This window comes from Xenopus tropicalis, chromosome 1, assembly GCF_000004195.4.
Source record: "Xenopus tropicalis strain Nigerian chromosome 1, UCB_Xtro_10.0, whole genome shotgun sequence".
In the NCBI taxonomy this organism is placed as follows: Eukaryota; Metazoa; Chordata; class Amphibia; order Anura; family Pipidae; genus Xenopus; species Xenopus tropicalis.
In genome coordinates this window covers 136,667,039-136,689,005 of record NC_030677.2, presented here as the reverse complement: position 1 = coordinate 136,689,005, position 21,967 = coordinate 136,667,039, and the positions used below count along the sequence as shown (strand labels likewise).

Sequence of the window (21,967 nt, the reverse complement as noted above, 5' to 3'; positions counted from 1 at the left end):
ATCTATCCATTCGAAAATACAATGAGGGCAATGAGCCCCTTCAACCTGCATTGATTAATTACTTGCAGTAAACCCAGAGATCCCTTAGGCTTAGTAGGTTGTATTAATAGCCACAACTAACTTGCAAAAAGGTATGCTAATATCATTAATAATGCTACACATTACGTGTGACTCTAAACACAAATGCAGGGGGCAAGTTGAAACCTAAATGTGAAATAGATGCTAATTTGCACCCATATTAGTGCATCACATGTAAGTTTTAGCGGACAAAACAGGGAAGGATTGAAACTCTTTTGGACAGGGCCATCTTTACCTCTTGTATTGGTTATTGGTTGCTTTGTATGTAATTGTGAATGTTCCATTTACTGTATATACCAATTTATTGCACAATGCTGCGGAATATGCTGACGAGGTAATAATAAAAATAACAATCATGGCCTGGCAAATCAATACCAGAAAAAAGCAGAGTGTATTTTTTCCCACTATACTTGGCTTTTGTTAAGGAAGATCAGGAGCAAGCAAAAATAATTGATTGCAGAATCAGTTGCATTCACTTCCTGGCTGGTTCCTTGATGAATCATCAATCTGCCCATATGGTGCCCCTAAGCTTATACCTACAATTAGGGACCCATTCATTAAAGCACGAATTTTCGCCAATTAAAAGCACGATTGGAAAAAATTTGGAGTAACCACGATAATTTCTGATGTGTGAAAATTGCGCAAAAATTCTTTTCTTGGTCGTACAAAAATATCATGGTTGCAAACAGCGCGAAAACCTTTCTGGCTTTGAAACTTCAATACAAAATCTCTTATCCGGAAAACCCCACCAATCTGCTCAGAATTGCACTCTTAAAATGACTTTATAATAGTTTAGTTTTATTCTGTATTGTGCTTGAGAAAAGCTTCACTGCAAAGATTTACTTGGAAACTAAACACATTTACTTTGTGCCTTTGTTCTTATGTTTATTAAATATCATTTATTATATATAAGTGCCAGCGGATTACAGTTCTGAATAGAAGGGTGAAGATATGCGCATAAGATGGAAATTATGCAAATAAACATACAGGCATGGGACCTGTTATCCAGAATGCTCGGGACGTGGGGTTTTCTGGATAAGGGATCTTTTTGCAATTTGGATCTCTATACTTTAAAAATAATTTAAACATGAAATAAACCCAATAGGATTGTTTTGCCTTTAATAAGGATTAATTATATCTTAGTTAGGATCAAATACAAGGTACTATTTTATTGTTACAGAGAAAAACAAAATTAGTTTTAAAAAACTGAATTATTTGCTTAAAATGGAGTTCATGAAAGATGGCCTTTCCATAGGTTGGAGCTTTCTGGATAACGGGATAATGCATCCCCAATGTAGTTTCCTGACCAGTCCCACCTTGAAGTTCCTTTATATGTTTTTCCCTCTATCCTTACCCATACTTTTACCTCTTATCTTCAAAATATAAAAATTGCTATTGCTATATTATATAGAGGCTGCTACATTATATGCTGCAGTGCTATGCTTTACAAGTGCCAAAGACTGTCAGCAATTTTATCTGTACTTGAATTTGACCTCTGGATCAGATCTCCTCTAGGATTCATTGTTAATCTGCAGCTCTGGACTTAGCTATCTACTCTTGAAATACAGAGCAAGAAATTACCTTGAGAATCTTTGCACATCTTTTTGATATTCAATTTTCTTATCTGATGCTCTCGGTGCAACTTTCCATTCTCTTTTTTTGCTTTTCCTTATATAATTTCCTGCAATCTTTAACCATCCGACTAAACTTCCCTGTACTAGTCTTCCCTTCCTTCCCCAGTTATCTGCTCTCGTGATTCTCTTATCTCACAAAGCCCCAACACATGCAACCTCCAATCTCATTTTTTATGATCATTCTTCTGCTTGAGGTGATATTATCTCTAATCTCAAACTTGGATTAAATTCTGCTATTATCTCTGCACACAGGTCTCCTCATTAAGGGCCATATTTGGAAAGCAGTGTAAAAAAGTGCCATTCGAATTCAGTTTCCATTCCCGCTTTAACACCATGGTATGTAACATCTCACTTATTTAAAAAGATATGTAATGAGTTTCTGCAAATATTTAGTGTAGCTAAAAACTGTCAGAAAAGAGAGCTATTACTATCTTAAAAAAGGAAATAAACTGTTGAGCTTTTTATAACGCATTTTACACTACTTTTAATAGCAGAATTGCTTTAAGGGCCCATTTGTTACCTTTGATGTCAAAGTTGTTTGCCAGGTCTACAGTTTTAAAAATTATTTTAGATGATAGTCGGGGGATAAAAACCATTATAACCTTCATAACAATCTGGATAAATGTTGTAATAGATTGTTTCTTAGAGAGCGCTAAAATGCCTAATGAGAGCATGGAAGGACTGTGGAGCCAAGCTGTCTGCACAATTCCCCACACACACAAAAGGGTTAAATTACCCAATCCTTTTCCTGCATACAGTAGCTTTCTTGTTCACCCCTCCTCCTCTCCCGCACAGCACTCCCCCTCCTTCTGCCTGTATGTCGGGAACTGCATCTCCCTCCCTCCCTGTTCAGGCATATTTGCCTTATGACATTTAGGGCTCTGGCACACGGGGAGATTAGTCGCCCGCGACAAATCTCCCTGTTCGCGGGCGACTAATCTCCCTGAAATGCCATCCCACCGACGAAAATGTAAATCGGCGGTGGGATGGCATACGTGGCGGCGCAATTTCAGTGCCTTAAGAGGAAACTTCGCTGGTGGGATGGCATTTTGGGGTGGTTAGTCGCCCGAGACACGGGAGATTTGTCACAGTGCAGTGGCCGGCATTCAGTTATAAAACAGCTATAAAGTTTGTCAAGATGTTTGGTAAAGGTCAAACGCATGGTAAGAACTATCGATGATGTATTCTCTAATAAAGCTGTAGCCGAACTCCACACTCCATCCGACTTTATCTGGTCCAATATTATATTAACAGCCTATGGAGATCAGATTTTGTAGGATCCTACAAAATCTCATGCTGTTGCATGGTGTTGCGAAATGCTGCATGGAGGATCAGATTAAATTTGTTCCACAATATCTGATGATTTGTAGAGTCTAGTCCTAATGGTTGTTTATTCCAGCAACTTATTTCACTTGCATTTGGATTTTTTTTGAAAGTCCACAAAGATTTGTGGAAAAATGTAAAAAACACAACAAGATATAAGGTTTTCATGTTCTTTTTGTTTTTGGGCTGCTATAGCTCCAAAAATACATAAATCTGGATAAAACTTAGTGGCACCCTTAGGATATCATGTCATTGAAATGGTCTATTGCTTTAGTTATAGTAAAGGGTATATTTATCATGTGAAGCAGTACTGGTAATGTTGCCAAGGGCAACCAATCAGCAATTAGATTTCAACAGTTACAAGTAGTGATGAGCGAATCTGTCCCGTTTCACTGAAAAATTCGAGAATTCTTGAAAAGATTTGCAAAACGACAATGATTTTTTGATGTGCGCAGCAAAAAAGTGCAGAATTTTATCATGGTGAATTTTCCCGCTTGTTTATCAAAACAATCCACCAATGTCGAAACATTGGAATTCTCCGCAAATCCAGGCCTGGCATATAATTTTGCTCATCAGTAGTTACAAAGCCAAATCAAAGCATCTGATTAGCTGCTATAAGCAAGAGCACCGGTAATATTTTACACTTTTTACACAGCATGATAAATATTCCCTTAAGTATCACTAAAATATGCATTGCATGGAATCTACAATTAACCTATATGAACACCATCCAGAATAAAAACTAACAATACTTGCAACATTCCTTCCAAGAATTTCAGTATGATTGCAACAGGTAGCGGATGCTGAAGGATTTGCAATGGTTATTTAGTTGTGTGTAAGTGGGAGAAACTTGCTCCTACAGGGTAAAATTTGGCATGTGAGTGAGAACTGGCCGTGTACCTAAATGACCTTCAGCTGAGTATGATTCAATTGGCACAAAATGACGGGGGGGGGGGGGGTGGGTGCTGGCTATAGATTTAGCTTCATACAACATTTAACCAATTATGCACCTGTTATACCTCTAGCATTGCATCTAGTAATCATAAATTAGCTCTAAGTAATTTATAATATTAATAATATCTTAATAATTATAACATTTTTGGTTGGGTCTCACTGTCTGTATAGCATACCATTATGTACTGTACTATCAGCAGGCCATATCTAAATGACAAATTATTGTTTTTCAGGCACAGGCTGGGGAGATAAAGGATTGATGAGCAGTATGCACACATGCTTTTGGTTATTTTCCTACATCCTCAACTTTCAATGTGTAAATAAATCATCATGACTTCATCATGAGGCTTATTTGCAACAGGAAATATGCAAAAACACAAGTGGTTTTGCAAAATTACAACAATTACATCAATTCATTTACATTTTTTTTAAGTTATTCTTTTATTTCCTAAGCAAAGTGCATGGTTTTCAGACATGAACATTGGGCCAACAAGCAAAGGATTGCAAAGCACTATTTTTTTTTGCACTTTGAGTTTCCCCACTTCTTGCATTCTGGGGTGCACACTTCAGAGGAGGACTATGTTCAGAGGGGGCCTGCTTTTTATATGTGCCCCTGACGAAGACCCCCCCCTCCTTTTGAATGGGGGTCGGAACGAGTTGGGTTTTTTTGTAAAATAAAGCTGTAACTTTTTATTATTTGGATGTGCCCTGCTCTTATGTTTTTGATTTTTTTGGGGATCTTACAGGGGACCCCTGCAGTGAGCATCCACCTTATTGTATTGATTCTGTAGGTGTGCAGCATTACATACTTGAATTTTCACTCAAAGTATATGTCTGGTTTCCTCAGGTGGGTTGAAGCAGTAGCTTCACATTGAAGCAGTAGCTTTGGGATAAGAGAGCACCCTAAGTTGAAGTCAAGGTTCCCCATGAATAAGGAATAGTTAGAACTACACTATGTTTAGAAGTGAAAAATAGCTGAGCTTTAGCTAGTACAATAATGTAAGGCTCCACATACAATTGTATAGCGAGTTTGTACCCAGGAAGTATTCAGAAGGACTCAAGTTCTTAGAAGAGAATCTCCTGAGTGTGTGAGTGTGTATAACAGTGTGGAATCTCTTTCATTAAACTACAGTGAGGGCCCTTCTGATTGACAAGAGTCCTATGTAACCCAAGCTAGATAGTGTAGCCAGTGGAGGTGGCTAAAATTAGCTTTACATATAAATATATTGCAGAACCAACACATTAACAGATCTGTAATATTATGTCAGAATATAAGCATGACCCTTAACCTTTTTAGTTCTTTGATAAAGATTAAGAAAGTCTAAGTTAATTGTTAAAAGAAAAGGAAGAAAATTATTGCAGTATAAAATATGTTTTATAATGGATGTATGGTTCCTGCAAATATACAATCCTATGAATGATGAATAACTTAAGCTATATTTTGTGAGGATTATTTTTATACTGTTCCTCATGATAAGATAATAATTCAGTTCTTAGACTGGTGATGTATGAAAAAAACACTTAACATACTACATTTTATCTCAAAGCAATTACCTGGAACACTTTATAATATCCCGAATCTAAAACACATTACTAGGAAAATGCAGTTGGGACAGTATGGCAGTTAAATTGCCACGTAGAAGAATGTACATAGAGCAAAAAGGAATGCAGAAGATATATTTATCATAAATGGCATGGTAATTTGTGCTTTCATATAGTCAAAATGTATGCAAAGAATGTGTTAAAGGGGCACTAAAGGTTCAAGTAAACAAACTTTTAAGGTAGAAGGAGTATGAAATATTCATAATGCACTATGCACTGATTTCTGTGTATCCTTCCAGGATGAGATGTTTGTATATGAAGCCTAAATTAACTCAGTTGGGTGTCTGGGGCACAGCTTTGTAACTTATCCATAACATTGCTATGGGAACATGCCCATTTTTTCAAATGTATTGAAGCTTCAGAAAAAGCAATCTTAATTTAGAGATTTTAATATTGCTGCTTTCAAAGCTAAATTATTCTGATTTTGCTTTCAGTCAAATGGGTAGTTCTTACAGAAGATAACACAAAATTACAGTTTGCCAAAGGAGAAGCCTTTTTTCTTACTATACATCAATACAGAATATAAAGATAGCGAAGGACTGTTGCTATAAATCTTTTGTCGTGCAGGATAATATCACAGGATTTGATATGACTTGAAAAGATGTATATGAAAATGAGCTATTGCTTTTCTATAGTGATGCTTTCAGCTAGTGACGAACAAATCTGTCCAGTTTCGCTTCGCCCAAAAAATGGTGAAAAATTTGTGAAGCGTATTTGTTGTGCGTGACTTTTATTGACGCAACCACGCCCAATTTGATGTGACTGCGCCCATGAATTTTTTGACATGCAATGAATGCTTTTGCCGGAAATTTTTTTTTTTTTTAAATTTTCGGAACAATTCACCAATGGTGAAATGCAAAAATTTGCTGAGAATCCATGCCTGGAGAAAAAATTCACTCATCACTACTTTTAACCTTTTTTTCAGTGAAACCAACCTATAGGTAGTCAGATCAGACAGCATGATACTAAAATCAAGGTAATAAATGGTTTAAAATGATACTGACACTTCCAAAGGGATCTTCAATGTTCCTTTCTTTCAGAAACCCATGCCCTTGCCCAGCATTTGGTTCAAACTGTCCAACATGACTTTATTCAAAAGCACAGAAAGAGCATAGAAAGCCTGTTATGTCAGCACCCATTATAGGGTGCAATTATAGGAAAATGCCAATAGCATATGTTTAGTGATGAGCAAATCTGTCCCTTTTCGCTGAAAAATCCATGGAACTGGCGAAAAAATTTGTGAAACACATTGTCAAGTCAATAGGAGACAAATTTTACTTGGGCAACATTTTTTATGCGCAACTTTTTTTTTTTTTTTTACTCCTAATGCATTAAAGTCAGTGGCTGTTTTTTCTTATTCCAAATGCATTAAAGCCAACAGGCATTTTTTGTACCAGCAACATTTTTGTCTTAGTGACATTTTTGTCTCTGCGCCATTTTTTGCCGCAGTTTCGCGAAAAAAATTGTCAGTGGCGAAATGCTGAATTTCACTGCAAATCCATGCCTGACAAAAAAATTCTCTCATCACTATACATGTTAAAAAATAAATATGAATTTTGTACTTTAGTTAAAGAAACCAAAACGAAATATTTGCTGGTAGCTCAATTGTAGTTCATATTGGTTTTGTGTCTTTACATAGGCTGGTGTTTCACAAACAAGCATAAATTCATGTGTTAAGTGTTAGAGTAGGGTTAAATGTAGATAAGCTCTAAATTTATCAAATTGCAGATCACAGCCAGACTCAGGCAGAAGTTCTCGCTGAATGAGCACTTGTGCTTCTGCCTGGAATCTTAATAAATGACCCCTTATTTATTCTAGTGTTGGCTTTGTAAGGACATTGAGATTTGGGCCCCTATGTGTTGTGTCACTAGAATTAGTTGTAGCTTATTTAACATAAGTATTTAACATTACTGTATACAGTAGGTGTTTCATTCTGCTAAAATGAAAATAGTGTTTGTATTATTTCTTTAGGCAGGTCATTTAGAAATTAAATGGAACCTACAGATGTCTATATTTAGATTGTAGGAATGGATAGTCAAATGTACTCATATAATTTCTTTAAGCCTTAGATGAAGTCTATATTTTGGGGCTGATTTACTAATCCACGAATCCGAATGGGAAAAATTCGTATTGGAAACGAACATTTTGTGACTTTTTTGTATTTTTCGCGATTTTTTCGTCGCCCTTACGACTTTTTCGTGAATTGTCGCGACTTTTTCGTAGCCGTTACGATTTGCTCGTATATTGTCGCAATATATTTTCGTATTGAGCGCTCGTAAACGGCGGGCAAAACTTTCAGACTTTGCATGATTTTGGAAGCCTCCCATAGGACTCAATGGCACTCTGCAGCTCCAACCTGGCCCAAGGAAAGTCACGATACTGAAGCTTGAATGAATCCGAAACTTTCGTACGGCGTGATGGCTACGGAAAAGTCGCAACAATTCGCGCAAGTCGTAATGCTACGAAAAAGTCGCAACAATTTATGAAAAAGTCGTAATGGCTCCGAAAAAGTCGTAATGGCTCCAAAAAAGTCGCAACAATTTCCGAAAAATCGCAAAATACCGATCATTACGAAAAAAACGCATTTGGACGCTTTTCGGACGTTCGTGGATTAGTAAATGTGCCCCTTTGTCTTTTTAAAGTCTTTGTGTGATTTCTTTAGGCAGATCATTTTGAAATGCAATGGAACCTCCTCTGGGTAGAGGCACATAACGTTAATTCATTGCCCGGACCACTCACAAAACCAATGCAGAGCCTACAAATGTTATTAATAACCACCTTTTTATAAGCACAAGTAGATGGTTTTTGGGCAGCCTGGGGTAAATGTGTTATATAAATACTACTTTTTTCATAAAGCTAGTGTAATTACCACATGAAAGTACCTTTAGACCAGACAGTCCTCAGTTCACTCCCATCATGCTCCGTCAAGTATGTAATAACATTCGTTAGCTAAATGTATTAGGGAGATGGGACACAGCAGTTAAATGCAAAGTGCAATTTATTCCACCACATGTTTTGAGCTTCACACGCTTTTTATCAAGTGTCAAATGAATCATAAAGCTAGTGTAAGTCTTCTTTACTTTTGTAAGACATACAGAATAAATATCATGTGGTATTGCATGAGTTCTGGACTTGCGACAGCCCATCACAGGCCTGCAGACAAGCCCTTTGGGATAGACTTGTGTAGCTCGTAAGTCTGTTGTACTGGTTGATCTATAAGACAACATGCAATGAAACTTACTTGGTAGGAGACTAATGAGAGAAAACTGTATGACTGACTTATAAAGATTTGTGATGCTAGTCATGTCTTACTTATGCAAATAATTTGATGGGGTTTCAAAATAACCAGCTATTTCCTCAAGTGATGAAGAATAAATCATTCTAAACAAGTTTTCCAGCAATTAAAAGGTTTAAAGGTTGATGCAAGATATTAAAACAAGCAACTCAATTCCATTAGGCAGTATGGTATTTTTAGCTCTTGCTGGCTCCTTCTTCTAAACATAGATTAGCCCGCTAGTAACCTCTTACAGTCAGCTAACTGTAGTAGAAATATATCATAGTCCATGACATTAACTTTCTTGTACTCATCTGAATCAATTTGCCTTTTTTAAAAAACAAAATGTAATAAAACTAAATTAAACAATTTCCATATATTATACAACATAAAAATGTGTTTATTTAATGTAACTGAATACTACCGAATAATATTACATATCAGCTGCAGTCTGAACAAACAACATGTTTCTTGGCTTAGACAAAGTATAAGCAGAAATGTATAAAAAGATAAATGATAAATAAAGTAAGAAAAGCAAGCTTGCAACAGTTTGAAATTCAAAGGGATATTAGCATTTTATAGTAATCTGAAAAACATTTTATTTTGGTAATTTACACTCATTATTTGCCATCTGAAATTTAAAGGACTAATTCATGTGGTCAGTGATGTTTAAAGACCAGAAAACAAACTGTAACCAAATTACCTTAGAATACTATTGTTTCTATGATAACAAATAGTCATTTTAAGTTAATCATCCCCTATAAATATTAAATTGATCTCTAAATTCTTATATAAAGTTTAAGAGAGTTTGATCAAGTCCCCAGCACTAAAAGGATGCTCACTATGGTGTTTTCCTCTTGGAATCTGTCTATCCCTGAGCCTACTGGTGGGTGACAATGCATGATAGCAGCCCTCCTGGTCTCCTTGTTGGAACATCTGGCTGATCTACAAACTATCCTGATCTTACTTCTAGAGTGAGGTTTACAGATATTTTCTAACACCTACCTCCACCTCAAGCCCCCCCAGCAAAAACCACCCCCTCCAGCTAGTATGGCCCAAATAAACTGAGCACATGTTGTCTTTCCATTTTAAAGTCTAGGGACACTTGACATCCCTGGCCAACTACAGAGATGCCATGGAACACTTTAATCTAGAAAGGGTAACAGCACCCCCTCCCAAAAGTAAAACAGGTCTAGCCCTTGGCTGGATTAAACTAAATATGGGGATGCTCCTACAAAGGTGTATGTGTAAATAATAAGTGTGCTGGAGACCAAGTAAACCCTTAGGATGTTATAAACAATGACCAAAAATTGGTTTCTCACCAAAATACTCAAACACCTAATCTCTGTCCGTGACAATGACTTATGGGCCTGTTGTCGTGGCATAACAAGAATGTTATCAATAAAATCTTCTTAACAGCATAAAAACAAAACATTTAAGATTTCTGCATTGTTCTAATATGTTATGTCTTTTAGGGCTTCCCTCAGCATATGATGCCATACAAAAGTCGCCATAAAAAATAACAGTCTTTTATGACAAGCTTACTTAACAACAAGAGACACTAAAATATCATTTATATGATAAATATAATTTATATTACAACTAAAATATCATTTATATTACAACTATACTGTATATTTATGTTCTGTGCAAAAGCAGTACTTTGCTTAAGCTTAGGGCATAAGCTTGTGTAGGCTGTGCAGTGCAACCAATCTTGTTAAAAAAATAAAACAATTTGTTCTATGAAGAAACACTGTCAAACAGGGGATGTTATCTAGAGAAGATGCAGTGGTATGGTGACATCAAATGTTTACAAATATGTTGGAGAGCATTACAGTGGTGGTGGTTTCAATGGCAAGTGGTTACCGCTTTAGAGTGGAAAAAAGGTGTTTTATCTGAGGCAAGATGATCAATTCTCTACCATTATAACTGTGAGGCTATGAAATACTCTGCTGAGTTATGTTGTGACTGCAAAATCTTCTTGCACAGTCAAAATATCCTGGTCTAAACATAGCTTCGGATAGGCTTACTGTAGCTTAACACTTGGTTAGAAATTCTGTATCTACAAAATATGGTGTGGAATATGGAAAAAAAAATCCATTGTGCCCGTTTTAAAACCCAGTACGAGGAGTTTCCATTTTTCTCAATTCACCTTCACAAATGTAAATGGAAAACCAAAAATCACTATTTCAACCACTTTATAATGTATTTTTCATTGAAGTCTAAAATATACGTTCTAATATGAATTAGTTTCTTATTCTCTTAGCTCATATGTTTCCTGAGACTCTACTGTTACTCTATACAGTAAGTCATGTTAACAACTAACTTCCCCTCATGGGATAACTTTTGACCAATGCAGTGCTCAGCCATAAGTCCATAATTCTTCATCTCACCTGTTTAAAACATCTATTGAATCCTGAGCATAAAAAATTGTTCTTTATAATTATTTTTAGATCTCTGCTGTGTTAGTGCTAGAACTTATGCTGATTTTTAACGCCTCTGGTATTCAGTTAATCAGGAATAAGTGCACTGTGCCAGAATATGCTTTTTATTTTCTCCATCTCTTAGGGTACATTCTGCTATCAAGAATGGTGAAAACGTCACTTTCTGGGAAGGTAAATAACTGCCTAGAGTACACATAGAAATTGTAGAGCCAGGTTCCTCTTTTAAGTGGGAGGTTGAGAAGTGTGATCATCAGTACGTAAGTACCCTTAATCCCCACTTGTACATCAACTATCCTCACATAAGATATTGCAGCTGCTTATATGATCAGAAGCAGCCATACTGATTTTCTTCGTGATGTATAACCCAAAGACATCAATAAACAAATATTGAAGATCATAAATCACAATGCTCCATGGTTGTTTACGGAGAAACACTCTGCTAGAAGAAGACCCATGGTTATGTGTACATTATATATATATATATATACAGCTAAATGTTCTGGTAAGACTGTGTCTATCAAGGTCATATACTGTAAACAATAAACTGGGTGTTGCAGATAAGGACAAATTTTGTTCTGAATTTCTTGTCTGTGTGCTATTTTCTACCTCCCCACACTAAACATATTATACCATAAGTTGAAATAGAAATATAACTCTGAGGAAATCCTATAAAACACACAAGATTAATCCCCATCAGAAGCAAGCAGTCACATAAGTACTTTGGCTAAGGGCTAATAGCATTCGCAGACACAACTCTAAGACCTTTTACCAGGCGATTGTCGTCAAATAAAACGCTGTTTACAAAAAAATTACAAAATAAAACTTTTAATCAACCAGACTTTTTCAGATGTAAATATTTTTCTTTAAGCCTTTATAGGGGTCACCTGTGCCAAATCTTAGTAATGCATACTAGTGATGAGCAAATTTGTCCTGTTTCACTTCACCTAAAATTTAGGGAATCTTTTTAAAAATTTGCAAAACAGCGAAAATGTTGCACGTCAAAACAAACTGCCGCAAGTCCATGCCTGGCAAAGAATTTCACCCATTACTTATACATCCAAAATAAAGCATCCTCCAGACAGCACTCAAATAAATACATGGAAGATATACACAAAACAATAGGAATATCCTTTACAAATTACATATGACTAAACTAAATATTATAAAAATTAATAACTGTTGACTTTATGTTGTGATATTTAGTGGGCCCTTTGGGGTCATTTATAGCAAGGAAGGCAGGCTGCAAAGTACACAAAACTACTGCAATTGGAAAAAAAATTTGAACACTGCCTTGCTCTGTGTGTGCTGTACTGCAACTGGCCTTTGCACTCTGTGTGTGTAGAAACCCCTACAGCTGCCTCCATGAATACAGTGCTGCCTGCATTAGACAGTACTGCATTCATTAAGGGCGCAATGAGGCACCCACCCCCTAACATAAGGGTCATTCAGACATGCAGGTGGAGGTTAGGGTGCAGTATTAGTAAATGACCCCTACTGTGTCTTATATTTTTAGAATGTATAATTATGTATCTAATCTATAATTATATATATTAATATATACAGTATACATAATATATATACAGTATATAAAACTGTACTGTCATAATTCTTATAAAAGCTAACAGCAAGGGACATGGACTTACACTGCCGTGCATGGCTAACTGTTAATAGCTGGTAACTTTCAGGATTTTCCCCTCTCAATGTGCTCATAGCTTACACAATATGTAAGTGTATTGGGTTGGGCCTGGTAGGCTGAATTAGAACAGGGATTTGGAGAGGGGCTTTGCACAGGGGTCCAAAATCTTCTAGGCATGCCACTCTGGGCTTCCCTAACCTGAAGAGACTTGGGGGCATATTTTTTACAATTTGTAAATCAACTTCACCGATGATGCTGACCATAGCAGTCAGTCAGCAATCAGAATTTAACCATCACCTACAAGTTACAAAACAAAAGCAAAGATCTGATTGGTTGCTATGGGCAACATTACCAGTGATGTTGGCTTACACACTATCATAAATGTGCCCCTTGGAGCTGTTTAAAACAGACTACTAAAAAATGATATGCTAAAGAATCTTTATAAATCGTTATTATATATCTATGGTGAAGTCAAATGTAGAGTTTATTTATTATTCATCACCAGCACAAATTGAAGTTTTGCAATTAACAAAAGATTAATATATTAACTTGACATTCTTTGAAACTACTGACTAATTTTAATAGAAGTTCAAAGAAATAAATGGTTTATTTTTGCCTCCATGAATATACATAAGGGTGTATTAGGGATTTAATTTAGATTGCTTTTATAGCCAGATTTCAGCTGCTTTTAAGACTATTAAAAGAAAAGAATTCCAGACAACATTTTTGCTACAGTTTGTTAAATGCTTAAAATACACAGAATAGAAAAGCTGGCAGCTGTATTTCTAAATGTATTAAAATGTTTATGTTCCATTAGCAAATTATGTTATTTACAAGACATTTTGTTGTGAATGCCTAATACTTATCTTTACATTTCCTTGTAACAAATTATAAATCCTTCTTCTTTACCTGAGTAACAACTATCATGGTTGATAAAGGGGAATAAATCTCCCAGCTATTGATGAGCGAATCTGTCCTGTTTCGCAAAATGGTGAAAAATCCGCAAAACGTCTTTGTTGCACGTTTTCTTGTTGCCCGTGCCCTTTTTGATGTGACTGCACCCTTTTTTGACGAGCGACAAATGTTTTGGCGGAGAGTTTTCTTGGAAGTTTCACGCAGAAATTCGCTGCTAATCTATGCCTGCCGAAAAAAATAGCTCATCACTACTCCCAGCCAAATATTAATCAGTCCACTACAGTCTTTGTAAGACATAGTTCCAGCAGTACTTCAAGCAATAGTAGATGCTCAGATTGGCAACAGTTACAAATAAGGAGATTGATGTTTTAAAACTTTAGAATGGCACAGCTTTTCCTTCTTCTCAGCACTTCATGTAGCCCCAAAAGAGAGGAACAGTTGAATTTACAACTTCTACCTCATCCAGAGAAACAGTCTTTGTAAAAAGACTTGAAGAGCAATACAAGCATCATAAAAGTTCATGGAGGTGCCAAATAAGGGCTAAGATTGGCTATTAGGCAGCCTCTATGCAGACTATCAGCTTACAGGAGACTTTCCACCAAGGCAGGAATTCAAAAATAATTACCTGCTTTGTGGACACTGAAAGCAACATCCAAGGGGTTGGTGAGCAACATGTTGCCCCTGAGCCACTGGTTGGGGATTACTGCAAATAGGTTATAGGCAAATGTCCTTTTTAATACACCCCCATTTCACTGTATTGCAGTATCTGATCCCAGTTAGCTTGCTCTATACATGCTATGTCAGAACTGTTCCCCCTAATATATTTACTCAAAATTATAAATATTTTAGGGTGAACTACCTGCAGACCAGCTATCCTGCCCTTCTGCTCTCTGCTTCCCATTGTAAGTGTAAGAAATCTGTATCCCTTTCTTACCTTTACTGGCCACCATCTATTTGCAGATTCCTACCAGAGTAGGGAGTAGTGAGCTCCCAAGGACTAAAGCTCAATAAATTAAACCTTCACATTCTGCAAATTAAATGTTGAACAATGTTAAGTAGTACTGATTTCACTGACTTGGTTACTATAAATAGGTCTTTTAGCAAATGTAATTACAGTATGTATTTGCTTGTGCTTCTGGCCAGTTCCTTGCTATTCAGGGTATATTGGAACTAATTCATTGTGAGACCTATTAAATATTTTGTTGCATAATTATACAAGTCTTCTTCAATTATGAATTTACAATTTGTACAGTGCAACATACATTTTGAAGAATGTATTTACTTGTCTGTTTGCATGGTTCATGTGCATACCTATATAGGACCCCAATATATAATTATAAAGAATTACAAAAAAATGAGCACCTCTAAAAAACACCTCTATGGGAAGTAAATTTGTTCTATAATGTCATTTTCATAAGGTTGCTACCTGGTATTTTACTGGCCTAGCTTGTAACAATGCCCAATGCCATTGTTATTAATAGAAAAGATAAGAATGCTGGTCATATTTTTTTCCAGGAAATGTGGCAACACATAGATCAAAAGGCTTTTTCATTGTATGACCACTGTAAAACACAGCAAAAAATTATTGTAAAGATATTTTCTTTCTCCTCATAAGGTTTTTGTATATTGTGGAATGTCCTTTCATGTAAAAATGACATACAGAAGAGTTAACTCAGGTTTGCCTTTTGAAACTCACTTACGTGTCTCCATTAGTGCAGACAAATGTCATTCTTAGCGTAACTAATTGTTCTAAATTTAGGAAGTAAGAAGGAAGATTGTCACGTTGGCTGAGCCTGTCATACAATGTCCTGTTCAGTGACTGCTCAGTCCTCTGCTTTTACAAGAATACCTAAAATATTGTACTGAATAAAAGTTTCTTATGTGATATTTATTGGATTTCTGAATCCTAAGCTTTATACTTTAATAACTAAATAACACTAAACTTACATATTCTTATATTTACAGATTCTTTTTTTATGTTTCAAATACAAATATTTCTAAAATGGGCAAGGTTACAGAACAGGGGCATAAATTTTGGAAGTAAGGGGGGGGGGGGGGCCTTAAGACAAGCTACATAAACAGACATGGGGGCCAGGGTAAATGCTTGACTTTCCTGGTCATTTTTAGAATAAATGGAATATACCATTGTGCCATGGACCAGGAAAATGACAAGCTGAAAGGGGAATTGAATTCTAAAGCCTGCTGCCAAATATGGCACTGTTAAACTCACTTGAGGGATATTGTTTATTGTTAAAAACATGCTTCATGCAGGTAATGCACCTATTCAGACCACTATAGTACAGCCCCGGTGCCACCTATTTAAAGTAGAAATTCTGAAAATGTTTATTTTAAATAAAAATTACATATCACTGTTGTTCTTCCTTTGAGTAAAAAAAACAATTAGACATCCCACAAAATCAACATACAACTGACAGGAATACAGAAGAACCAAAACACTGATTACCATAGCAACACAATCTGGGATAGCTCAGGTGACTGACATGTCCACACTGGAACCAAAGCTCCGAGCACAAAAAAGAGAGAGAGCTCTATCTTAATTGATTTTTTGTGCTGACCCCTTCAAAAGAAGCAATTTCTAAGAACTTGTTTTATATACATAAAGCTGACTTACAATGCACGATACAGCACAAGTGTTCAGAGAGCTGGTGCTCCTCCATGCACTGCACGCTGAAGATAGCCGGCTTTCTTGTTTACAACAACAGATGCAGCAGCTACGGAGCATAGCTCTCAGTCAGCCAGGTCAAACCTCACAGCGTGACTTGACTTTAAGATGTACTAATATTCTATATTTGTAAGCTGATAACATGATCTGTGGAAGCATAAGTGCCAGGGTCTTGTGTATGATAAAATATCTTCAGCGTATAAATCAACATGAGTTAAGGGACTGAAGCATTACCAGGATACTGACTGTCTCCCATTGGGGAAGAGCTGATAACGCTAATGTTATTCAAATGTGTAACCTTGTAAAGAGAACAAAGCTGAATATTTGAAGTCAGGACAAAATAAATAATTTTTAGAAATGTTTTACTAATTTATTCATTCTAAGACTTTAATTGCTCCATGTAAAGGAATTGTGGTATTTAACCCTTTACTTGCTGGCAAACAGAGAATTTATGGCTGCTGACATCATAGAGCCTTTCTGGGTTTCATTTTGATGTCTGCTGCCACATGTCCTTGTTGGCACATTGTGCTGTGGATTGATAAAAGGTGTCAGCATTTAAATGGTTAAGTAATGCAAATTTAATACTGGCACAAGGCGCTAAACTTCTTAACCATCTTTACAACCCAATGTCCTTGGGACAACATTTAAAGGAGTCATATAGCATAACTAAACCCCCCCCCCAGTCTTGTAGGCAATAATAAATAATAAATGGTGCTGGTTTTATTTTGGTTTCATGAATTTCATGAATTTTTTGGCGAAGTGAAACGGGACAGATTCGCTTATCACTAATATATATAGTCTGTTCTTAGTGAAGTAGACACTGCCCTGCACCAACAGAGTTGCAAGCAGATAAACCAAAATCACAAATACAGGTATAGGACCCATTATCCAGAATGCTCGGGACCAAGTGTATTCCGGATAAGGGGTCTTTCCGTAATTTGGATCTCCATACCTTAAGTCTGCTAAAAAATCAATAAAACATTAACCCCAATAGGATATTTTTGCATCCAATAAGGATTATTTATATCTTAGTTAGGATCAATTACAAGGTACTGTTTTATTACTACAGAGAAAAAGGAAATCAGTTTTAAATTCTGAATTATTTGATTAAAATGGAGCCTATGGGAGATGGGCTTTCTGTAATTCGGAGCTTTCTGGATAACAGGTTTCCAGGTAAGTGGTCTGATACCTGTATCACAATTTTATTTTTAATAAAAGCCCTAAGGAACATTTGTTCTAACAGAAAGTTAAAGTAAATGGTTATGTTGAGCTCTTCCAGCTGGTTTGATGGTGGGCTTTGGACAATTGCCCCTTTTGCCTATTTATTAAAGCACCCCTGCATCTGTATTTTTGTTTTATTATTGAGCAGTAACAGTGGTTAATGGCTGGTAAAGTAATTGCATTAAGTTCAGATTTACAAATGTCTAATGGAAGTAACACAGATAAAGTGTTTACCAAATAAAGAAGCTCACCCATAGACCTGTATTGAGTTTAAAATGATTTCAGCATTTGCTAATGGTAGATTAATACATGTTGATGTTAAAAGGTTGCATAAGAGTGAAATGGCCTTGCTCAGGATCAGCAATTAAACATTCTGCTTCTCTCCAAATCAGTCCCCAGATAAATATAATGTTTGTACATTATGTATAGCATGAGTGTATGTTATTTTTACTGTATATGCAAAATGATTTCTGTTAAAGCTCCCAAGGTAATGTATTAGTAAGTGGTCAATAATCCCCTGATTGGATAGTTTACTGGGCTACTAGCTCTAGCATAAACTGCACTGTGCATAGTTTGCAATTTAAATCCAGGTTTTGAAGTATAGTTTATGACATTAAACAGATGGGTAAAACTATACCTTCTGTATGTCTGTAGCTTATAAAAATGAATGTGTATGTAAGTAACATAGTGCTATGAGTGGATTAAATATCAAAGGCATTCAAAGGGTAATATTTTTTCTAAAGTAAAGAGGCATGAATTAAAGGAAGTATGTCAGCAGCTTAAAATATCTTTAATCACTGAATCTGACGGCAGAAAATAACCAGTTGCTCTCCTTTGTTTGCCCATTAAGTGCTTACTTTGAAATGAGCTTATTTATAAACATATTGTTGCCTGCACTTATATGCTATTAGCAAAGGTACTTGCATTTATACCAGCTCCTTTCAATTTGCTTAGTTCCAATGCGTGGGTTTAGTCTGCTTTGGTGAGTTGCATGTTATCATGTACAAGGTGCAAAGTATTCAGAACATAGATGCAAGGTAATTAATATGTGCATTGAGGGATACCTTAATGTGTTGCACCTATGCACAGAATGGACTTCGACCTAGTAAATCACTTGCTAACTCACATAGCAACCTTCTGTCTCCCCAATTAATACTAATGGTAGATTAAGAAAGAGAATCTGTAAGTTATATCCAACTGATAGGTCATGAATATATATAATCAATCAACAATGTATTCAGTGAAATAAACAACTGTTTATTGGCTCAAAATTAAACAAACAATTCAGAAAAAGCAAACATACTATACCAAACAATGGATAGGTGCATCCCAGTGCCTTATGATACCCACTTTCCTAAAGCGTTTTGCACCATTGGGGTGCTTTATCAGAGGAGGTGTGGCATGTTCATGTCATTTCCTTTATATTCCCCCAGCCTATGATTCATACAGTGTCCAGGGTTATAATCAAACCCTGGAATAGGCTCATAATATATCAAAAATATACATTCCCAGGGACTTTCAAAACCCATTAATATGTGCATCTGTGTGTTGCACCTATGCACATAATGGACCTCGACCTAGTAAATCACTTTCTAACTCACATAGCAACCTTCTGTCTCCCCTGTCTCCCCATTTGCTCATAAATTAGAAAATGATTTATGATTCGAACACTACCCGCCAGTCAGCAGCAGCACCCCCCCCCCCCCCACACCAGGGGTGGCAGTCAAGCTGGAAATTTGACTCTTCTAGTACAGAGAGCTAAGTTGCTAGTAATGCGGTCCTCCTGAAAGGTAAGTGCTAAGAGGGGGCAGCATTGCCCCTGTTCACACTGGTATATTGCTCACAGAGGGCACAGGCAGTTTGCAGGTTCATGCTATCACTCTGCAATTCATGAAGAAGTGCTGCCTGTGGCTACAAAGACTTGGTGATTTGTAGCAATAATTTGCAGTACCCTAAAAGTAATGACACAAGGGGTGATTTGTAGAATTTTGTCACCCCAGCTATTCATGGCTCTGGGGGTGGAGAGAAAATAGTACTAATCCCACCCACATTCAAAGTGAGTGAGAAATGGCCCAATTACTTCTTATCTATCCACAGGCATGTGTCTATCAAACAAATATCTACCTCCCTTAGAACAGAAAATCACAGGCGCAACAAAACTCTACATATGCCTCTGTGTGCCATTACCGTGAACTGAAACTTTCTAACATTAGCCCCACCAGTCATAACATGGTAAATTATATACTGGTTAAACAGTATATAAGTAATGTGTTCGTACATAGCAACACACTTCCTATATAACAGCCACTTAGGGCCATGGCACATGGCATGTTCTGTCCAACCCCGTCACCACTCCTGGTGAAAAGAAAGAAAAGCACTGTATTTGACAGACATGGAGCAGTGACTAATGGACATATGTGCAAAAATTCTCATTTGATAATGGTCCAAGGTCCAAAATCATTGGATGCAGAGAGCCTTTTTGTTCCAGACCTCACCAGTGTTTGCCAAAGGACGTTGTGCACCCTCTCTCAACCTGTAGTTAATTCCACCCAATGAAGCAAAAGTCCTGAAAAATCAGATGTGGGACTACACTTGACTTAAGTGTGGTCACATGTTTTTGCAACAACTGTGCATATAGATATTTAAGATGGTTGTAACTTTAAATGCAAAAGTTACCACTATTAAGTGTGGCTCAGTTTAGACGTTCCCCCCACTCCTAAAATCACTGCCTGTTGGTTGAAAGCCCTGTAAATGATTATTTTATTAAGGGAGAAGACAGAGATAAGAAAAAGAGAAGAAGACATAAGATGAAAGTGAAGAGAGGATGGCACATGGGAGATTGCAAAATACTGAGGAAACATGGAAGTTTGACACAAAGAGAAGGAAAAGTGGAAAGGAGAAATTGATACACAGAAAAAAATATAAAGAAGGAAAGAGAGAAAAGAGTATGTCCTAATAGAGAGGACTTAGGTCAGTTATCTCATGCATTCACTTGCTGTGGAAGGCACAAAAAAAAGACATTGCAAAGGCTTGTAATTACTAAAACCCTACTATAAGAGCCTTTAAAAGAGTATCATTTTGAAGGGTATGCAGGAGAATGTACAAAGCCACAGTGTGATTTTGCATATTCGACAACTGTTATTTTTATTTTTGTTCTTAAAACTCTATATTTAGTTCCAGATTTTAATGAACACTATTATTCTCCAGGCTAAGGTGTTGAGTGAATCAATGACACCTACTTTTATTTTAAACATATTGTCATACATGCTTTAGGCAGAGAGAGGGATCTATATTTAACAGTCTGAACAAGTAATATCACTACCATGATTCATTCAATCATTGTTTCCAGTGGTATTTTTTTCTAAAGAATAGCTGCTCAGAATAACATTTTATTTTTACATAACAAATTGGATTCCATGTTGGAACCCCACAGAGGAAAACAATTACATACAGTATATGTGCTCAATCACTGTGGACATGCTTAATTCATGGTAAAGAAGCCTATTCAGGTGCAATTTGTAGGGATCATTTTTAACTGGGGACAAGGAGCAAAGTACAAAAATACAGGTGCAAAGGAAGAACAAAATGGAGAACAAAGAGTTGTGCCCTGTACTTCTACTTACTAAAGGAAAACCTACAGGATTCCCTTGTGGTTGTGTGTCACTTGCAGGAAAAATAGCCAGTTTCCAATATTGTTCCAGATGCACTTTCATGGGAAATCTTAAATCGAATACGATGTAGATTTGGCACTGTTTCCCATTAATACCATTTTAAACTTTCTTTCATTTGTCTATGATATTTTACAAGCCAACTATGCATTTAGAAACCAATATATACACTACATTGCTGGATTAAGAAAAGACTCTGATAACAGAGAGATGCTTCTTTGAAACATCATTGCTTATTAAAACAATTATTTCACCAATATTTCCAATGTTTGCCACAATGTATACTTTGCTGAATGTATATAGCCGGTAGTGGGCAAGGGGGGCCCTCATGGTCAAGAATATAACTTATGTGTTACCAGAAATCTTGTGAAATTGTCTCATAGCAGTTCCCATTGTGGACAGTAAGGATAACTGAAATTACCTTTAAATTAACTTTTGGTACGACACAGACATTTTTATTCTGAGACAATTTGCAATTGATTTTCATTTTTTATTCTTTATGTTCATTATTTAGCTCTTTGTTCAGCACCTCTCC

At 36.4% G+C, this 21,967-nt stretch overlaps 1 protein-coding gene across 2 annotated transcripts in view; it reads right to left on the bottom strand.

Moving 5' to 3' along the window:
* The window catches only part of lrrc2 (leucine rich repeat containing 2), a 143,443-nt gene that overhangs the window by 81,375 nt on the left and 40,101 nt on the right, over positions 1-21,967 (bottom strand). The window contains exon 1 of one of the 2 annotated variants that reach the window (XM_002940605.5): positions 16,493-16,695. The exons of the other annotated variant lie outside the window; for it this stretch is intronic. The gene's annotated coding sequence lies outside the window, so the exon portion shown is untranslated. Of the gene's footprint in view, positions 1-16,492; positions 16,696-21,967 lie in introns of those variants that run through there. 2 annotated transcript variants of the gene reach the window in all.